This window comes from Pseudopodoces humilis, chromosome 5 (assembly GCF_049639895.1).
Source record: "Pseudopodoces humilis isolate 2021_Gansu_Grassland_sample_001 chromosome 5, ASM4963989v1, whole genome shotgun sequence".
NCBI lineage: Eukaryota > Metazoa > Chordata > Aves > Passeriformes > Paridae > Pseudopodoces > Pseudopodoces humilis.
Genome location: NC_142204.1, coordinates 52,128,372 through 52,148,811, shown reverse-complemented (window position 1 = coordinate 52,148,811; position 20,440 = coordinate 52,128,372).

Below are 20,440 nucleotides of genomic sequence, written 5' to 3'. Positions count from 1 at the left end.
GTATGAAAGTGTTTACTCAGTCAGGGACTTGAGAATTAATCACAACTTACTGAGCAAATGATATTTCAGTTAGGTACGGTTCTTCCAGAATTCTCCCAGAATTTATGGCACTAATGGGCCATGAGGGAAGAGCTGACAGTGTGTGGCTGGGTTTTAGCAGGTATGGGCAGAGATCAGCCCATAAGAGTCAACTTAGATCAACTTAAACTTCTGGTAAACTTGACCACAAGGAAAGGCAAAACTCCACTCCAAAGGAGATTAATTGGGTGTAAAATGGGTGGGTTTGGATGACTAAGAGAATGTTTTTTTGTTTTCATTCATCTTTAATTAGATGAGAGACAAATATTGCACCACATGCTGTTAGGGATTAACACCAGACAATCAAGGATATAAAGTTCAATGTTATTTACATTTGTTTTCCCTCCCTCCCACTCCAAAAGCTGGTCTGGTCTTCACACTCATTAAACAGTCACTTACAGAACTAATTTTGGTTTATTAAATTGAAAAGGAAATTTCTCACTTCATTCTTTATATTAAATCTTCTTAAAATTTTAAGGTTTGCCTGACCCAGTATTATTGGGTATCCCTCAATGTCATCAAGATCATCACTGCACTGACCCTCAAGGTTGCTCACTGCTCCAGTAACATGACAGAAAAGAGGTATTCACCATCATTACTCATGAGACACAGGATACATTCTCTGCTCCCCCTGTAGCTGCCTGTTTCAGACATGAAGCACCTAAGATGCACATAAAATTAACCATTTTGCCCTGAGATGCAGGGCCCAGAGCTAGTCAAAGCTCTCTATAGTGTCCCAAAACAAAATGGTAAATTCCAGTCAGGCAAAATTCCCTAAGTGGGAATAAAATTATTTTACATTTATCTCCTAAGGTATATATTTTACAAGGAAATAAAACAAAGACTGTAAAACAGCTTCCCCTGGACTGATGCCAGCAGTCTGGCAGAGAACCTCTTGGTGTGTTTTGGATAGGAAATCTTCTATGTTATTAGAGAGAAAATTATTACCAAGAAATGCTCCAGAGAGAATGTTAGTAGAAACAGCTTGGAAAACATTTTCTTGGGTGTGATAGAAGTTGTCTTCGTTGTAGTCATTGAAATAAGATAATGGATGCTGTTTAGGCTTGATTTTATTAAGAAATAAGACATTTCAAAAGCTTGCTGTAGAAAACAATCTTGGATTGTGAAGTAAAAGGTTATTTCTGTTCAAGTAAAATAAAAAAATAAAAATATAGGTCTGAAGTTAAGACTTTTTTGAATAATCAAGTGTTCACGAGTCAAAGAAACTTCATAGCAAAATCAAACATATGAAGGCACACAAAAACCCTTGAAAGTGGTCTTTCTTCATAGCAAAGGACCTAACATGATCCAGAGTGTGTAATTCTTGAACAAAGATCTGCCTGATCCACTGGAATATTAAGGGGAAAAAATGTGAGAATAAGAAGGATATTAAAAATAAGAACAAAATCATAAAAAGAGCATAGACATCTATATATCAGATGCCATGCCAGGCAAAGTTTGCTATGGTAATAACCAAAAGTAATTAAGTTGAATTCAGCTTTCTGAATGAGGGCAAGGAGAAAATTTGTCCAGCAGTAAAAATAAATTATTATAGAACAAGGACACAAGAATATTAAAAAGGTAAAGCATTACATAATGTTGGTGTAGTCCAAAGCTAAATATATTTTGGTTAGCTTCCAAGACTGATGATGTAAAAACTAATGCAAAATGAAACTAGACAATAAGAATGCATATTTAACACTAGAAATTGTCACTAATGCAAAGGAGAAAATATAATGAACATAGGGCAGGTAGTGAGATAATTTGCTCAGGACTAGTAGTGAATTTTTAAATCCCACAGCAAGTATTTTGGAAATCCTTCTGCATAATCAAAGGTAGCAAATGAGGTATCTATATTAGGAAGGTGATGTGAGAAATTTCAGTCTAAGCTCCAGCCTAGCAAGCTGAAGAGCAGACTTCGAAGGAAGGAGTGACTAAAACCTTAGAGGTAGCTGAGATGAAATCCAACATATTTTGCTAAGGAGACTTCTTAAGAGATTGACTTGGAAGCCTTCTTTGATGGCCAAACTAAGTGAAGTATATCTCATTTATCTGGATTTTAGTAAATGTTTAATGTTCTTCTGTAAATATGTAAACATTAGTTAAGCTGGAAAATTTAGAGATTAATAAAGGAATCATAAGGAATACATTTGAAGTTTCACAGTCTGTGATTTGTTTTAATTGCTTGTTCTTCATTTATGGTATAGTCTGTTAAAAGAGTCAGTAAGCAGTGTACAACACCTGGGAAGAGCAGAGGCTTGTCCCTTCTCTTGGAGACAAATAGATCTGCCTGAGGACCAGCAGCTCTGAGACACTGCTGTGAGTGACAGGCCAAGGAATGAGAGAGAAAATAGGCAGGGCTGGGAGCTGGAGCTCAGGCTAAGAATCTAAAATGTTCCTGTAAGGACAGGAGAGGACAGGGAGGTGTCAGAGGGGACAGACAGGGATTCTAGGCAGCCAGAGATAACTGGGCAATTTCCTGCAATTCAGAAGTCATTGAGCTGAGGGTAAACACAGAAGAGCTTTCCACAAGGGCCAAGTGGGCACCAGGTAAATTATCAGGGTAGCACTTTTTTACTAATATCTCTTGCCTGTGTACATTATATTTTCTCTGTTTGGGAGTTAATTATTCATATTCTAATTAAAGCTGATTTTTTTACTTCAAAATTTTGCAACAAGTAGGTCCTACCTAACTGATTTCAAAGACGTAGGTGACTCAAGGTCTTGTCAAGTCAGGGAAGGGAATGGCATAAACAGTAAATGAAAATGGGTAGAACTGAAGGGAGAGGTATTTGGCAGAAAAGAAGTAACCAGTGCAGTTCATCAGGAGCCATTGTTTACATTAGTGACTATAAAACACTACATGCTCATGAAATCCATCCCTGGCACAACACTGAAAGTATCATCAAGGCAGGGAAGATTGAAGTATCATACATAAAGACATAATTAAAGGAGTATGAATTATAAAGTAATGAAATAATATAAAACTAATTAGCAATATCAGTTCTGAATACATAGGAGAAACCACATTAAGTTAGGAGCTCTTCATGTTGAAACAGCAGAGAAAGATAATCTGCTTTTGAACTCAAGGTTAATTCAGTAACACATATGATACAACCAGAGTAATGTAAAAATGACTCTATGATTCTTTAAAAGAGTGGTTTCAAGTAGATCAGTAAAACTGCTGATACCTGACTCATTGTACAAGGCATTACTAACACTTGCCAGCACTACAGAGAACTTGTCTGATCTTCTGTATTAATCTTAGAATCAGAGTGTCTTGTGTTGGAAAGGACCTAAAAGATCATCTATTTCCAGCCCCCTGCCATGGGCAGGGATATCTCCTACTAGACCAGGTTGCTCAGTGCCCCATCCAACCTGACCTTGCAAAGAAAATATGAGGTCAGACAAGAAGAGATAAGGAGGAAGAATATAGGGCTGCACTTCTACACTTTGTGAGAAGAATCAAAGCAAGCATGGGAGAGGGCAATTTATTTCTTTCTATAAATACATGAATCAAGTAAATGATAGCCATTACCAAAAAATTCAGCAAAGGGATAAGTGCAAGTCAGAAGTGAGAGTTATGCCCAGCCTGTTACCACTAACACATTTAAGGAAATCGAAAGGTTTCTAACAGACCAAAAGGTGTAACTTCTCTTAAATTGTTTTAGCATCTTCCCTGTCTTACTGTAGGAGATATCACCTGCTGCATAATCCTGTGTTAAATTATATCTACATGAAAGTCTGAAGAAAGCAAAAGTGTCTTGGCTTAGTAGTATAATTTTCAAAAATATCAGCAATATTGAAGAGAAGTGGTAAACAAAAGACTCCATAACAGCAATGAAAATGACAATTTGGAACTGAAATACGGTTAAATTTTCATACCTCTCTTAGCTGTTTGCCCAAGTATTTTTGCTTTAATGACAACATTATCCATATCAAAATCCATTAGGTATCAGATGTAATACCAAGTGCAGTTATAAAATCTTGCAGTTTGCCACTTATTTGTTTTTCAGGTTCTTATCACCAGAACACTCCCATGTTCATGTCCTCTAAAGGCAAGACACGTTCCTCAGCTGGGTTTTGGCCGGCAGTTGGAAGTATACTTGAAAAAAAAAACCTGTTATGAAAGATCAGTGCTTTTACTGCATGTGTGAGAGGATGAGGAAGAGAATTTACCACATGAAACAGGCTGTTGTCAAGTTGCTTAATCAATTCTACAAAGTCCTGAGATATTATGAAGGGGAGGCTATAGGAAAAGTTATCCCAAATGGCCAGGACTGCTATTTAATGCTGAAATATGAGATTAGTTCCTATCTTGAACAGGTCTACATTTCATTGCACTTTAAAATATGCCTTGTAAATTCCACATACAGCATCGTGGCCTAACAGTATTCAATAAAAAGTGGTGTGTTATCATCTTTGGGCTGTCAAATCTGAATCTGCAGCATCAAACAGAAACACAAGCTTCACCTAAATTATGGATTGTAAAACAAATCATGATTGATTCCCTAATTTCCATTTTAATGGCACTACAAATGGTAATATTTACACCCTTTTTGGCATTACACCTCATTTTGGCACCACAGAGACTGATAAATAGCATTTTATGTCCATTACTGAGGACATAGATTGTTTACAATTTACTTATTCTCGACAGTTTAGATTTACAAGTACTGGATAGAAAATAAATTTATCTTAAACCTAATATTTGTTTTCTACAGGAGTTCCATCTCCAAAATTGTACTTGAATCACAAAAGTAAATAATCAAGGAAGAAAAAGTAGATGACATCTTTAGGGGGCCAATCCTGTTGTTTGCTGCAGCAGAAACAGCACTAAATCCTACAAGAGGAGATTAATATATAAAATAGAAGAACAACCTTCTGTTGTTAATGTTTATTCTGTATGTCTATTTTTACTACCTTGTGGAGACAGAGGACCCAAAAGAGATACGGGGACACAGAACAAAAGGCCAATGATTATGAATTTTTTAATTAGTGATACTGACCTTGATCTAAGTTTTCAAGACAGCTCTTTTACAGAGTGAGTAAATTAAATATTACATAAGCCAGAGACTGTGATGGTGAAGAAAGGAGGATTCAATGGCAAGAACTGTTCCAAAGGTGTTTGTTGTCAAACAGAGAACACAACCTAGCACAACCAACTTTGCAGTTCTAGGAGTTGATTTAATATCTCTTGTGCTTTAGATACTAAACGTTCATAGATTCATAGAATATACTGAACTGAAAGGGACCCACCAGGACAATTCAGTCCAATCCCTGGCCCTGCACAGAACACCCCAAGAATCACACCATCTCCTTGAAAGCATCATCCAAACACTTTTTGAGCTCTGTGGTGTGACTGGGGGGCTGTGACTGGAGCTCCCCACTTCCCTGGGGAGGTGTTTCCAAACACCCTCTGGGTGAAGAAACTTTTTCTAATATCCAGTCTAAATCTCCCTGACACAACTTGAGGCCATTGCCTTGGGTCCTGTCACTGGTCACCAGAGAGAAGAGATCAGGATCTGCCTCTCCTCTTCCCATTGTGAGGATGCTGAAGACCACAATGAGGTCTCCTCTCAGTCTCCTCCAGGCTGAACAAGCCAAGTGACCATAGCCACTCCTCATACATGAAAAGGGAAACCCTCATGGCCCTTGTCTGGATGTTCTCCAATAGTTTAATATCTTTTTTATACTGTGGCACCCAAAACTGCCCCAGCACTCGAGGTGAGGCTGCCCCAGGGCAGAGCAAAGAGGGACAATCCCCTCACCCAGCCAATGATGCTGTGCCTGGTGCCCCCCAGGACATGTTGGCCCTCCTGGCTGCCAGGGTACTGCTGGCTCATGTTCCACTTGCCATTGACCAGAACCTCAGGTGCCTTTCCACAGTGTTGCTGTCCAGCCTCCCATTCTCCAGTGTATAAATACAACAGTTTCCCTGTCCAAGGTGCAGAATCCAGCACTTGCCCTTGCAAAAGGTTAAAGTAAGCAGCAGAGCACCACGCTAAAGATGATTATTTCACATTATTTCATTGATTATATCACATAACCAAAATCTGTGTTTTTTCCCATTTTTCTTAATCATACCCATTACTATAAGAAGCAATAGCTTAAGGGCTACTCAAATGGAATTGAAAACCTTCTAGGCTAATGTTTTTCTTTGTTCCATTGTGCTTTTCTAAATTTGCCTCCTTAAAAGCTGTTCTTAGATTGGCCATGTCACTGAAAGATGCTTCTCTGTGTGACATGATCTTCATGGTTAATGCCTTTTTCTTTATTTTCTTAGGGAAGATGATCACAAATGGTACTAAGAGCAGTCATTTTCCAGTATTTCTCCACAGGAATTATTAGTTTCATTTTATACATTGAAATGTCCTTGACTTCAAATTACAATGGAGAAAAGACATTTAAACATTTGGGTCTTCATGTAAAGTTTTAATAAGAATTTAATAAGAGTCCCTGAACCCATTAGGAAACAAATAAAGACAATTCTAGCTACAGTATGAAAATCCCTTGCATTGCTTTGACTACCAAACAAGGAAACACCTTCAGGTTCATTGAACAGCCTGTTCTATATTGCTGCATGATTGAAACTTCAGAACATCTAGAAGGGAGAAAATAACATGACAAATAAAGATAAAAATGTGCCTGTTACCTAGAACCAGTATACTGTACATAGGGTATTCAAAATGGGGAACAATATCGACTCCTGGAGGGATTGTAAGCTGAAGCACAGCACAGACACCAGTTGATCTTCATAACACCCACCAGGCAAGAGGGCAAATACAGCTATTGCCATTTGACAGGTGAGAAAAATTGAGTCCCAGCTTGCTGAAGACTATGTGATAAACAAGAGACAGAGTGGGTGTAGACTAAGGACCAGAAGATCTCTGTGTCCTATTTTGCCCCATAGCAAGTCCATAAAATAAATAATTAGCAGTCAGGCTGTAATACCACTGACAATGAGTGCAGGACCTTTCAAAATGGTCATTGTTGAAGAAAGTGTTTGGGAAAGCCTGTAGGCTGATACAAAATCCTTCAGAGGATACACTGCCTGAAGTCTGTCTTCAGGTAATCCATCAAACCTGTTATTTTCTCAAGCAAAGCAAACATGTGCATTACCAGCAGGGTTGATCAAACCTAGGCAAGTGTGACATCCAATTTTTACCTGTCCACTCAAATCATAGTATGTTAAAGCTGACACAATTGCATTAGTGGCCTGCCAAAGAGCACAGCCTGCCCACATTTGGGCAGCTGAACTCAGCTGCATGTTTTCAGCTATTTGGCTCAAGCAACATTGCTTTCGCTCTTCTGGCTATTACCAGCCTGGGACTTGGACAGCTTTGTGTGGAAGATGAGGTTGTGCTATGCCCTGGTATTGCTATTAAGACATGTCTTCAGGGACTTCACCCCACTGAGTCGTAGGAAGAGTAAATTTATCACAAAAAAAAAAAAAAAAAATCCAAACCCAAAAATATTTCCCCCAAACTCCCCAAAACAAACAAGTTATTTTCTCATCTGTAAAGGTAATAAGAGGAAGAAATACCAGTTTTCTGAGTCAAAGGAAAATTATGAGCTTTCTCAAGGTAACTGAAGTAGGAATCCTTATCAGTTGTTGGATTAGATGATCTCCAGAAGTTCCTTCCAAACCTAACTCTTCTCTGATCCTGTGAAAGAAACCAGTACACAAAAAACTATGTTTTCACTGCCCAGCTCAATTCCTTGTAAAGAATGCTTTGCCTTGCAGGCCTGACTGCCCTGCTGATAGCAAGGGAGAGAAGGAAAGCAAATGAGAATAAAACAATGAAAAATCAGAATGGGATATTAATTTAGTAAACCTATAAAAGCTGTCATCTATTCTGAATTATGGACAGGTAGGATTTGGTTAAGTTCTTGTTTTTATGATTGTTTTTAGAGCTTTACTTGCATCTAGTGTAGGTTCCCCAACATTTGCTTTGTCTAAATTCATTACTATGGATGAGGTGCTGCTCTGCGTGTATTGTCATAAATGCATATAAAGCTTGAAGTATCAGTATGAAGCATTTGGCTTTATTGCTTTGACTTTGTTCACTGTTATCTAACTGCTCTGAAGTGCTGGACCTTGTCAGGTTTGCCACAATTGTTTATCATTGAAATATACAACAGTACTTTAAACTTCTCTGCTTTCAGCATATTCACACTTATGGCATATGTAAAATACTATAATTCAATTGAAAATGGGATTTTATTGCTCAGAACAGACAGGATTTACCTCACATGAAACAAAAATTTGTACAAGTCTGTGAGTGTTTGATTTTTGTGACTTTCTCTTTTTTTTTTCCCCCTTCCTTTTAACATTGTAACATTGCTGTTGTTAGGGAATAGAGTTAGGAAGCTATGTACAGGGCAACATACTTCTCAGGTGTTACATTAGAAATAGGGTTTTTTGTGCTGGAAAACATTTCATTAATCTAACTGTTCCTATCTTTTAAAACTAGCAGCAAGTATTAGCACCATGGACTTGTAACATGTGTCATCTCCAGAAAGGAAGATGTTTTTTCTTGGTTTTGTTACATGCAAATTTTGAGCCTCTATTGCACTGGTCTGCAGTGGTGTATGATCCACAAATGTCCCTTACCTCCTCTTGTTTTCATCTGAGACGCCGATCTGAACCATTTCATACCTCTTTGCACCAAATAGGCTGTCTAAAGGAAAGTCCTTTGGGGACCAGTTTTGGGGACTGGAGCCCACCACACCACACATTTTCTATCTGCATGCAGCTCTCTGCTGAGGGCAGCAGTCCTGCCCACCTCAGGGACTCTGGGATGCAGCCTCCCCGTCTGCTGTGCTGGTGGGACAGACAGATGGACAACATCTGCAGGGAGCCAGCATGGGGACCATGAGAGGAGGGTGGTAGCACTCCTTTCTGCTCCCCTGTGGATCAAGTAGACGCACAGAATAATAGAAACAGGATGCAATCCAGATACAAAAACAGGCAGTAACATCCAGAATCTCTTACCTACGAGTCCTGAGACTGAAAAGTGTGAAGAAAGGACATATATCACACAGGAATTAATCAGTGAATATGAACATGTCAAAAATGGTTAAAATCAGCAGAAACATGTTTTCCTTTTCCATTTCTTATATTGACTCTTATTCCTTAAATAATGAAATTTTCCATTTTTTACAGTTTGAGGAAATACTTTGCAAAAATTGATATGCCCATGGGAGTAACTCTGCCATTATTGGGGCTTTTTCTTTGACTGTTAGTAACTACAGTTCTTTAAAAGTATCAAAAATAAAAAGTTCTTTAATTTTATCAAAAACATATGGAACATGTACTACTGTACTTTGGACAAACACCTGAGACATTGCTCATTCCATCATTGTTATTCAGTGAATATGATTCAGAAAGACAGTGGAAATAAGCTTTTCCCTTTTCCAGAGTAGTTTCTGCCTTGGAAGCTGGCTTTTCTGCTTTTTCATCAAAGAGTAAAACTCCCAAAATAACCAGATAACTTGCTTTCTATCACACCTCAGAACCCACTGAGAGCTCCCACTGGGCCTACCATATCTTAATTTAAAACTGAAAAGCTCTCTCGTTTACCCATAATTTACATTGTAACATGTGAAAAGCTAGAAATCCCAGAGAGCAAAGTCGTATCTCATGTCAGTTTGGATACATTCTCACAGATCTTGTGAGTTTCTGGGATTTATACCGCATGCCTGAAGGCAAACAGGAGGAAAGAAAAAATCCAAAAATAATAAATAAAAATAAGAAAAAAGAAAAGAGGGAAATTTCGTTGTGTCTGCAACATAGGTACAGCAATGTCTCTGGTATAGGATTTTTGGATTTTCAGCAACACCATGCAGACACATCAAGCTGTGGATAAAGCTTCCTCCATCCAGCATCCATCCCTCTACAGGAAATTTGAGCAATATTAGAGAGGCATTACATGTATACCAGAACAAAGAATTTAAATTGTCTCTACTGTCTCATTTCTGCACTTTGGCAGATCAACAACAGTAGAACCAACTCCTTATAACTAACTACTCCAAGTAGATGGAGTTTTAGCTCTTCATTTCCCCCAATCTCCACATAATTTTATAGTAAGTGAAGCCAAAGTGACAATAATGGAGATGGAAGAAAAAAACTGTCAGACCATGGTTACCAACAGCACAGCTTCTCCCCAACTGTTCCATCCAGGTGGTTCAGAGCTGAAATGCAGCAACCACTTTTCTAACATTGTTGAGTCTTTTCCATCGCTTCCTCTATGTTTAGATGTCTCAAAAGCCCTGCTGATCAAGTTCTGGTGAGAAAAGCTTGTCTTACACCAAAACATGCACTTAGAAGCCCGTTTTCAGGCCACCAAAATATTTTAAATATCATTTAGGCACAGGAGTCTACAGGATGCTGCGGTAAGAAGTTCACAAGGCTTCTCTTCAGAGCAGTAAATATATTTACTACTGAAATATATTTCAGGCGTTCTGCACAGGACAGTAATTGGTCCTGCATCATCCAATATTTTCACTGCAGGTCTGGAGTCACACAGGAAATAATTGCTGATAGAGAGTACTGATGCTACACAGCACTGGGGAAGTGATCTTTGATGATGAAGAAAGGAAGACTCGTATGCAGTGATGTGAATCATTTAGCAAGACATAGCTGTGAAACTAAACATTTTTTAACACAGAAAAAAAAATTGAGATCCTGTATGCAACTCTATCATGTTTGTTTTTACTTTTTATGTAATTAATTCTGCATTAAAAAAATTGCTTCTTTCAATAGAAATTCTTCATTAACTTGGTCCAGTTTCTCCAAATATTTGTAAATATTTGAGGGAATGGTGTTATTGCCATTCCCTTTCATCCACTAGCTCAGGCACTTGTTCACTGCTTGAGAGACCAGGGATGAAACCTTTCTGCCTGAAGGGATCTGAACTCACATCTGCCACACACCAATAAAGTACGAGCAGTCTGTTAGTGCTGCTATGCTCAGTGTAAACTATTTAAAATTCATTGAACCATCATATGAAGGAGTGAATTATTTCACTACCTAGCTTGATCTGCTGGGCACTCTCATAGGATGTCAGACATTTTCATTCCAGTCCCTGCTCCAGTGAGTCTTTCAATATCAATTTGAAGCAACATATGACCAAGAAGACAGAGGAAGGACACCTCAGTGTAGGACGATGCAACTTACTAGCATGGTATGTATTTAGGGAAGCTTCCTAGATTTACTGTTTCAAATCTGCTCAAGTATAACAGAAGAACGAATATGAGCCTCTGGTATTGCTGAGGATTTTGCTAGCCCTTAGAAATTGGATAAAAGAAATCAATGACTAAAATACCATTAATTCTAGCTCCTCATTTTATTATTTGTCCTTTAAGTGTCTGAAAATCAAATATTCTGTTATGTCCAATGTAATGCTTCAATAAGCACATGACTATTTCTCACTTGCTTTCTAATTTGGCAAAGACAAAACAAAGTAAAAAAGAAAATTTGTTTGAACTAAATGAATTTCATTGATTTCTTTATTCAGCTGGTGAAGAGCTACATTTTAGGGTGTAAGATCCTTAGCACTGGATTCAACTGTCACCTAAAAACTTTATCAAGCCTTTAATGTGCACTTACTGAAGTCTGAATAATTGCTTTGGTGGTGACTGAAAACTTATTATGTGATTTTAATTACTGAGAGGACAATCAATCTATGTTCCCTGCAGCTATAACTGTGCAAATTTCAATTTAGTGTCCATTTTCTTCATTTTCTTTTTTGGGTAAAGGAAAATGGACTAGCATGAGTTTTTTCTCTACTGGTAAAAATACCTGTATTTCATTTTGGGGTTTGATTTACTTTACATAAGCAAGGAGAGTACCTAAGTGCAGTGCATTACCCAATATCAGTTTAAGGAATAACATTTGGCAATAGCTCTGTATTCGCTTGTTCAAAGCTTTGTTTTGAGCAAGCAGTTTCACTGGCTGGGTGGCTTCTTGCATAGCTGATTTTTGCAACCAGATAATCTAACATCAAAAGGAATCTGTTCACTGTGATTTATCTGGGCAGGGAGAGGTAAGGAGACAAATGTTTTTTCAGCTGTAGATTTTGAAAATCTTATCCCCTTTACCAATTAGTCATCTACAGCTGAGGATGTCAACAGGAAAAGGATGGGAAGGCTGGAAGTCATCATAAATCTCTCTAACAAAGTGATGTGTGCTGTATGACTGTAAAGCAAATGTAAACCAAAAAGAGTCTTTGATTTTTTTTCAGTTCAACTTAAAGCCACTCTGCTGTAAATGAAACCAGAGCCCAAGATAACCCAGCTTTCCCTACATCATACTTGTTGCCACTTATTCTTTCATACTCCTATTCTGCAGCCACTTTCATAAGTACTTGACTGAATTGTGTGACCACTTGTGCCTAAATTCCCTTCGTTTGTAATCCTCAGCTAAACCAGGATCAAAAGATCATATAACTAACTCCCCTTATAGTATTATCTCACTGCCTTGAAATAACAAATCCAAATCTTCTGTCTAAGCTGATTCCTGGTAATTATTTTACATGTTCATTTCTCATAAGATCAGGTAGCGTTTAGACCTACCACCCAATTCATTTCATCTGTTTCACTGTTCCCACTGTAGTTAATGAGGGAGAATAGCAATGAAAATTTATTTCTACTTGGACACTTTCTCTGGGCTATGATCATAAAGAGGATCTAGCTGGTTTGCCTATACCGTTAAATAACTGATATTAGTTGAGCTGAATTCCATATGGCATTTGAATTAATGAAGCCTACTTCTAATCAGAATTATGATTTAGAAATTTTGCTCTTCTTCAGGCACCATGATCTGGCCATTTTTATATTCCCATGTATTAATGGGAATATTTCACTAATACCTGGCATGGCTGCATTTAAAATGATATGCAGCACAAAACATTTTATTTTATGCATAACAATAATTTAAAGAATTCCAAAGGCTATAACTTATTCTTTCTCTCCAGGGTATTACTTGTGCAGTAATGAATGAATAAATGATAGTATGAACACAAGGAAGTTTAATTTTTCCATACTGGGAAGTCTCTATTGCCAATTTTATGTCTTGCACCTTTGTTTTTATCAAATCAACCTATAAAATCTGTTGAAAGGCAAAAATAGATCAAAGGCCACTTTGGCTTAGGAGTCCCATCAACACATTTCTGGCTTCATTTTATTATAGAGAATACTTTGACAATCAGGACAATGTAAAATCCTATTAAAAGTTTTGTGGAGTATTGAAGTGTTACAGAAGTTATTCCTGGAATCACTAAGATTCATTCCTTGTTGGTACTATTTGCCTTTCCAAGGAAAAATTACTTTAAAACCCTTCCATATAAAAATTGCAGTTACAGATGTTCCTTTCTTGCAAGCAGCAGAAGAGAAAAAAATTTGTGAAGAATCAAGATAAATATGCAGAAAACCATTCTGCAGATGCTGATCTTTCTGTATTAATGGGTAACTTTTTAGAGGATACTTTATATACTGTAGTAGCATATAGTTTTTCATTTGTACTTTTACTGGCTATAACAGTTTTTCCAATTTCATCTCACTGATTTTCATTTCCAGCTCTTGCAGCTGAGCTTATTTAAGAGTAAGAAAGGAGGAAAGAGAAAAGACAGTGTAGAAAGAAATCAGCCTGTGAGAAAGTGCAGGTACATAATCTGAAAATATAATCCAACCTGTCATCATAATTAATATTTCTGGCCTTCCTCTCATCTTCTACTCATCAAGGCTCCTCTTGCCTGTGGCCTTGAAACTAGCAATATCACTTACTCTTGCTTTTGCTTTATCTCCAGGTCTTTTACCCTTTTGCTCCATCCTTCCAAAATTTTGCCTTCCTCTTTTTTGCTCTTATACTCTCCCCCTTCCCTTTCCATTACCCACAGGCTATCCTGGTTTGTTTCCTGGTTTGTTCTTCAACACCATTGACCTGAAAGAGGAAGGTGGATTGTGTTAACTACTCACTATCACCAGTGCCTCTCTGCTCAGCTCAGCCTCAGGTGATGATTTCCCTGTTTATGGAGAAACCCCACACCACTTTCCCAGACAACTTTCTGCAGAAAATTGACCCTGAAAGTCTCACCCTACTCTGAGTAAAGGTACTCTCATTAACCAAAATACACTCAAGACTAAACACAGAGCTGAACAGAGACTTGGGTGGGGGTTTAAATCTAATTTTTCTGATTTTTATCTAATTCTACTTTGGTAAATAAGGAGGACGATAGAGAAAGAAAGATTCCAATCAAATGTAAATAATTTGCAGATCTGCTCAATAGATAAAACCCAAATCAGTTTTATGGAAAAGCAATAGCAAAGTTCAGACTGGCTCTAAGCACAGTACAAGAATATGAATAGCTTGACTAAAGGAATATTTCCTAATGCAAATTTTTAAGTTTGGTCAGTTGTAGCATTTATATTAGAATGATATGTCAAAGCTTGTACATAAAGTAATCTCAGCTGATTATTGCATTCCAAACAGCATAGTGGAGAAATGCAATCTGAAGGATTTAATTGTAAATTTACTACTTAAATTTTCTTAAGTTATTTCAACATTTAAAGCATGAAACTTGGCAATATGCTAGTCTGTCCTCAATCTAGTGTTGTATCCTAAATTAATTTCTAATCAAGCATGCTACTACACAGCAAAAAATGTGGATGATCCAAAAATTTCATCTACTTGCATCCATAATTAGTAAATTAGGAATTAATCTCTTAAAATAGTTCAACCTATAGCTAGACAAATACTTCTCAGAACTCAGTATTGCTACCAATCACTACAGGGGACTAAGAAAAACAGAGTGGAACAACACATCTAAAAGACAGAAATGATGATAAAAATAAACTTCTGTAAGTACTATGTGTTTCACACAATCAATTTTTGCTTTGTCTCTGAGAGATTTTCTTCTTGAAAAATCTGAAGTGTAGTAAGGGCTAGGTTATGTCCTACAGCTGAATCAGCTGTGTCACCAATTCATCACATCTGGAAGACTTTTATAGAGTTCATATAATTTATTTGTTTGCTAAAGTAGCTAAAACCCAAGTTTTTACTTGAGGGGATTATCTACAGATGTTCCTTCCCTCTGATACAAAACCTGTATGTGTTTCCCAGGAGCCATCTCATTACTTAAACAGGGCTGTATCGAAAGCTGTGCATTGAAATCTGAGTGCTCTGCAATAGGTTGTCACGTCATTCTGGCTGGAAGAAAATGCTACCAGCTGTGCTGAATAAGACTGCAATTGAATACTAAGTAGTAGAAGAAAACAGGAATTGCTTTTTCCTTTTTTGTTGTTTTGGGTTTGGTTTTGGAATTGATTTTTTTTTTCCTAGAAGTCCAGCCAAAATAAATTTCTTAGATCTCCCTTTATTAAAGAGGTTTCCTTATACTAGAACAACAAATAACTGGACTGATTCCATAATGTAGAATTTTCCTTGTGTTCTGGGAAGATACTCTATTCCGTGAAATAGTGGCACAGTTCATCCATCTCTCTCTGTACTTCTGTGACCAGGTGGGCACACTGAACTCAGCACTGGCTTCCTCTGACAGGGTGGGAGCCAGCAGAGCATGCCCTATTGTCTGCAGTGCCATTTCTGTTTCAGGTCTTCAAGACAGAAAGAGAAAATTAGGGATAGGATTCTATTTGAGTACTTCAAGTCTTGACTTTCAATATGCCTTCATGTCAGTCTGGATGAGGGGAAGCAGAGAAGCTGTTCTCTTCAACCCTCCTCATGTAACTACCTGCCCAAATTCTTGCCTAGTTAATGGATAAAAAAAATTATCTACAGAAAGTCCAATCTGCCTTGTTGACATGGTGCTTAGGGACATGGTTTGTGGTGGAGCTAAGAGAGTTAGGTTTATGGTTGGACTTGATTATCTTAAATATCACTTCCAGCCTAAATGGTTCTCTGATTCTGTGAAAAGGATCTCTCTTCTCCAGTGAGTTATCAAACAGCTTGTGTCTATTGGGTTCTAAAAGATGAACTTTTGAGTTCCTTCAAGTAAAGAGCTGAATTTCAGCTTATTCATTAGAAACAAGTATTCCAACCAGCAGCTGACTAAATCAATAGCTGAGCAAAACCAGTTTGACAGTAGCTGAATAAAATGCTTATGCTCCTTCAGTAGTGATAAATACAACTTGTCTCTATTGCTAATGTGAGATGTGCTTGGAAACAAAACATTGAGGGAGAGCTGATTGAACAGAGTATTTCATCCAGCATGGATTAGTAGATTACAGTATTTTTTACTCTTTTTTGCAAGGAAAAAAAAGAACGTCTTTTTTCCATTCAATTAGAATTGAATTATTCACTTTCTCTTCTCCATTAAATGCAAAAAAATCCCATAGAAGGTATTATTTAATGAGATTATAGCTTTAAAAAAATACGATCCTTTTTAAAAATTACTGAGTGATAAGAAACACTGGTCAGGCATTAGTGAAGTCCAGTGGAAGCACATCTGGGGGAAGGAACATAGTCTGTGAGGATCTGAAGTGAGGATTTGAAGAAGCTATGCGCAGCATAAGAGTGAAGTGAGGTGTTGTGGGATCGTGTAAATTCCTGAGCATTTTGTAAATTGTCTGAGAAAGGACAGAAATGGCCTGAGATCTGAAGAAGGAGCAGTTACCAAAAGCTATACAGATGTAAGGAAAACCAACACAAAGACATAAGTTTTTTCAATGGGTTGATGGTTTTATTACAGACACTAATTTGTGTTTTGTTAGAATAACCTGGCCACCCATTTCTATATTTTCAATGTGTATGAAGATATACTATAACACAACTTTGTTATGCTTTAGCTATGACAAACAGCTACTTTCCTCACATTATACATTCCTATCTGCTAGTACAACACAAAAGGCAGGTTCTTTAATTTTTTTTAATTCATTCCATATAACTCATTTATTTTATTATTTATCACAAACTCTAAGAACCTCTACTGCAGTACCACTGTTTAGCTGGGTACCCCAAAAGCCATATCTGTCTATTGACCCGTTGTACTCCCATGTGAAATTTTCAGAAAGAACAATTCCTCTGCTGAGATACTGGTATGAGACACATGATCACACAGATGACCAGAGTTAGAAAATAATTCTCAGTTAAACTTTACCCTGAATGCAATTCCTCTAAGTCTCTTCTGATTTGCTTTCATTCCCCAGCTTTACCCGAAACTTGAGCAGTATGTTTGTGTATATTGATGTACACTTTTAAAGCTCAGTGAAGTCATGGGACTCTCCTCTAGCTGAAGTGGGCATTGGATCAGGATTCACATGGTCAGCATAACATCACCAAGGAATTCTTTTCTTATGTGGAGACTTTGACCTCATGATCTGCCAAGAGAAATGAAGAATAGCACTTATGGGGTAAAGTTTTCCCTGCAAAGGAGATTAATTCTTCTACAGAACATGGTGCTAATAGCACCAAGGTCATGCATTCAGTCCCTGTATGAGCCATTTACTTTAGAGCTGGATTCAATGATTCTTGTGGGTTCTTTCCATCACAAAATATTCTGTGAATATGTGACTCTGATGAGATTTTTAATGGAGAGGGCACATCTAATCCAACATAAATGACACAGAGCAAACGTCCTTATAACACACTGTTAACTAACAGTCTTTCCCCTCTGCTGCAAAGTTTTGTTGTATGTCCCTATAGCAAAGTGGAGATGGAAAATACCCAAAGTGCTTAATGGTACTGGGAAGGCTCCGGATGGGCTGCACAGTATTTGTGCCTAAAAGAGGCCGAAGGCTGACAGCTATAGGAATGGTATCTGATAAGCCATAAGTGTTTCTATCCTTTCTTGCTTTCAGATTGTTCCTTACTCTCAAGACAGTTGTATGCTCTTGCTACTGGGAGTGCATGGTGCTCTCTGCCATCTCTAACACTGCCCCGACCTACTGCCCTGAAAGAATGGGCAGTCCAAACAGATAAAAGGGAGGTAAAGTGCCTGGCCAGAAATCACCAGAAGGCCACAGGATTCAGGTTATGTTAACCCTACACCACTGCCCAATGCATTGTACTGTTTTGCCTTTCAATATTTCAATATTTATGCTCCCAAATCTTCTTTTTCTTTTAAAAAAAATGTTGTTCGTCTAACAAGTTACCGAAGTGCAGGGTGCACGATCCTTAGTGCCTTTACATACACTTCCCTCTAGTGTTAAAAGGTAGCAACTCAACATGTTCCCAGGAGCTATTGGCTTGCCTTTGATTGTCACACTTGCTGTGAACATCAAATTCCTCTCTGCGGTAAAATAACAAAACAAAAATAAATTGCACCTTAAGTATCACAGGAAAAAAAAATCCTATAATTTTCTGTCCTTTAAAACATACTGCAAGTCAGGAAAAGAATCACAAAGTCAAGGTAAAAGATTCAGATTTCAGAATACATGAATAACATATTCATTAAATTCTGTCAGGTATTTGTGCTCTTCAGCTGTGTGTTAATATTGGACCTGCCTTTCAATCATTACCTAAGACAGTACTGCTGATATTAGGAATATTACAAAGTAGAATATGTTTTTGTCTGGGTGTGTGAAAGGACATACTGACAAGTAATGCCCTTCAGGATAATAGCTGTGTCAAGGCAAATTCAGAGGGCATGCTCTGAAAGTCTCTTATTCTAACCATGGTCAACGAAGTCACTGAGTTTATTAAGCCATATATTGGCTTAAAATTTGAAATTCTGTAGGATAGTCATGCTAAATTATAAACATGAAGAAAAAAAATCCTTGTTGACTAGGCTGCACATTTAGAGAAATTTGAATATTGTGAATAGAGCCGTTAAGCTAAAGGAAAATGCATCTGAAAGTAGAAAAATCTTCTAGTGTGTTGAAAAAAATCATTCAACACAAACAGAATTTTCACAATAAATATTAAAAAGCAGTCTTTGTGCCGAACAAGTGGGTATACTTTGGCTGGTCACTTCCTAAAGCCATTTCTACTTGGGAATTATATTTCAATTAACTAACATGAGAAAGGTATCACCTTAGCTACTCTAACACAATCCTGATGCAGCTTGTCCTATCTTTTAATGTCTTAATAAAAAAGAAAAAAGTTCTAGATAAACCCCTTAAAAACAGTCTATGGATGCCTTTATAAGCAATATGGAGGCTCCTGAGACTTGCCACAGTAACATCAGCGTGAATTTTCCAATGTTCTCCTGCTTCTTCCTAAATCATCTTTTCAGCTCCTACTTGGATCCCCCCTTGTCTTTCATCCCTGCAGACAAAGGTGCTGATGCAAATGAATGCAAACTGTTTCTGTTCTGATTAGCTAGTGCTCGCTCCAATTACCTCACAGAGGGTAAACATGCAAAGGAGACCAAAAGCATGAGAGATTTATCTTCCCTAGTCACAGGGCTCTGCTACGTTATATTCAGGAACCTGAACACAACAGGTGACTAATACAGTCACAGAAAATGTCTTCTGGGATTCATTCCTTGAATAAAGCTGTGACCCTGCAGTTCTTCCTGCCTGGATGTGCTTGTTGCAGCTATAACATTTTGGTAAGTCACATATCATTTATTTGATATATCAGGTTCACAGTTCCAATGAAACACACAGGACCAGATCCCAAGATTAGATTATTTAACTCTTAAAAAGGTGAATAAGCAACAATTTAATACAGATATTATGAAGAAAGGCTGACCGACCTTTCTGGGACTGCTAAATTTTTGCAAAAAATTTAATTTGGAGAAAGTGAGTCTGCTAGGATTGAATTAAGCAAATAATTTTGTTTACAAAAATGAGGGAAGGGAGTTGAAATACTCCTTTTTAAGAATTCCTAAGTTAAACATCTTGACACCCACATGTGTCACAGTTGGATTCCTTTAAAAAAAAATAAATAAAGCCAAAAGCTGAAACCTTGTTGTCTCTTGTCACTTTTCCAGATTTTTTCCTTTAATCTCAGAGCCAAAATGCAATCAAGAGCCGTAACTACACAACTTCTCCTGTTTCTTGCTTTCTGCCTTTCATGTGGCCCTCAACTTCTTTTGGTACCTCCAAACAGGTAGTCTGCAGTTTTGTTTGTATGAACTAAAGAATGAAAATTTCTCTTGAATACTGCAATTGAAGAATGCTGCTTAGAGAAAGGTGGCAGAACTAGAAAGACTCACAAGAGACATTTATACTTTCATATGCATATCTATACATGAAAGTGGAAAGGAACTAGTTGACTAATGTAGGAGCTGAAGGAACACGAAGATGTTCCCTTCTAAGCCACTTTTATGAATGATGTCTAAAATTTCTGCTATCATATCATAGCTTTCTCTCCTCATGCAAATTATGTGGCATGTTACTTCTTGAGGAATTATCTTCAGAAAGGTATAACTTAAAATAAGACAATTAGCAGTATGAC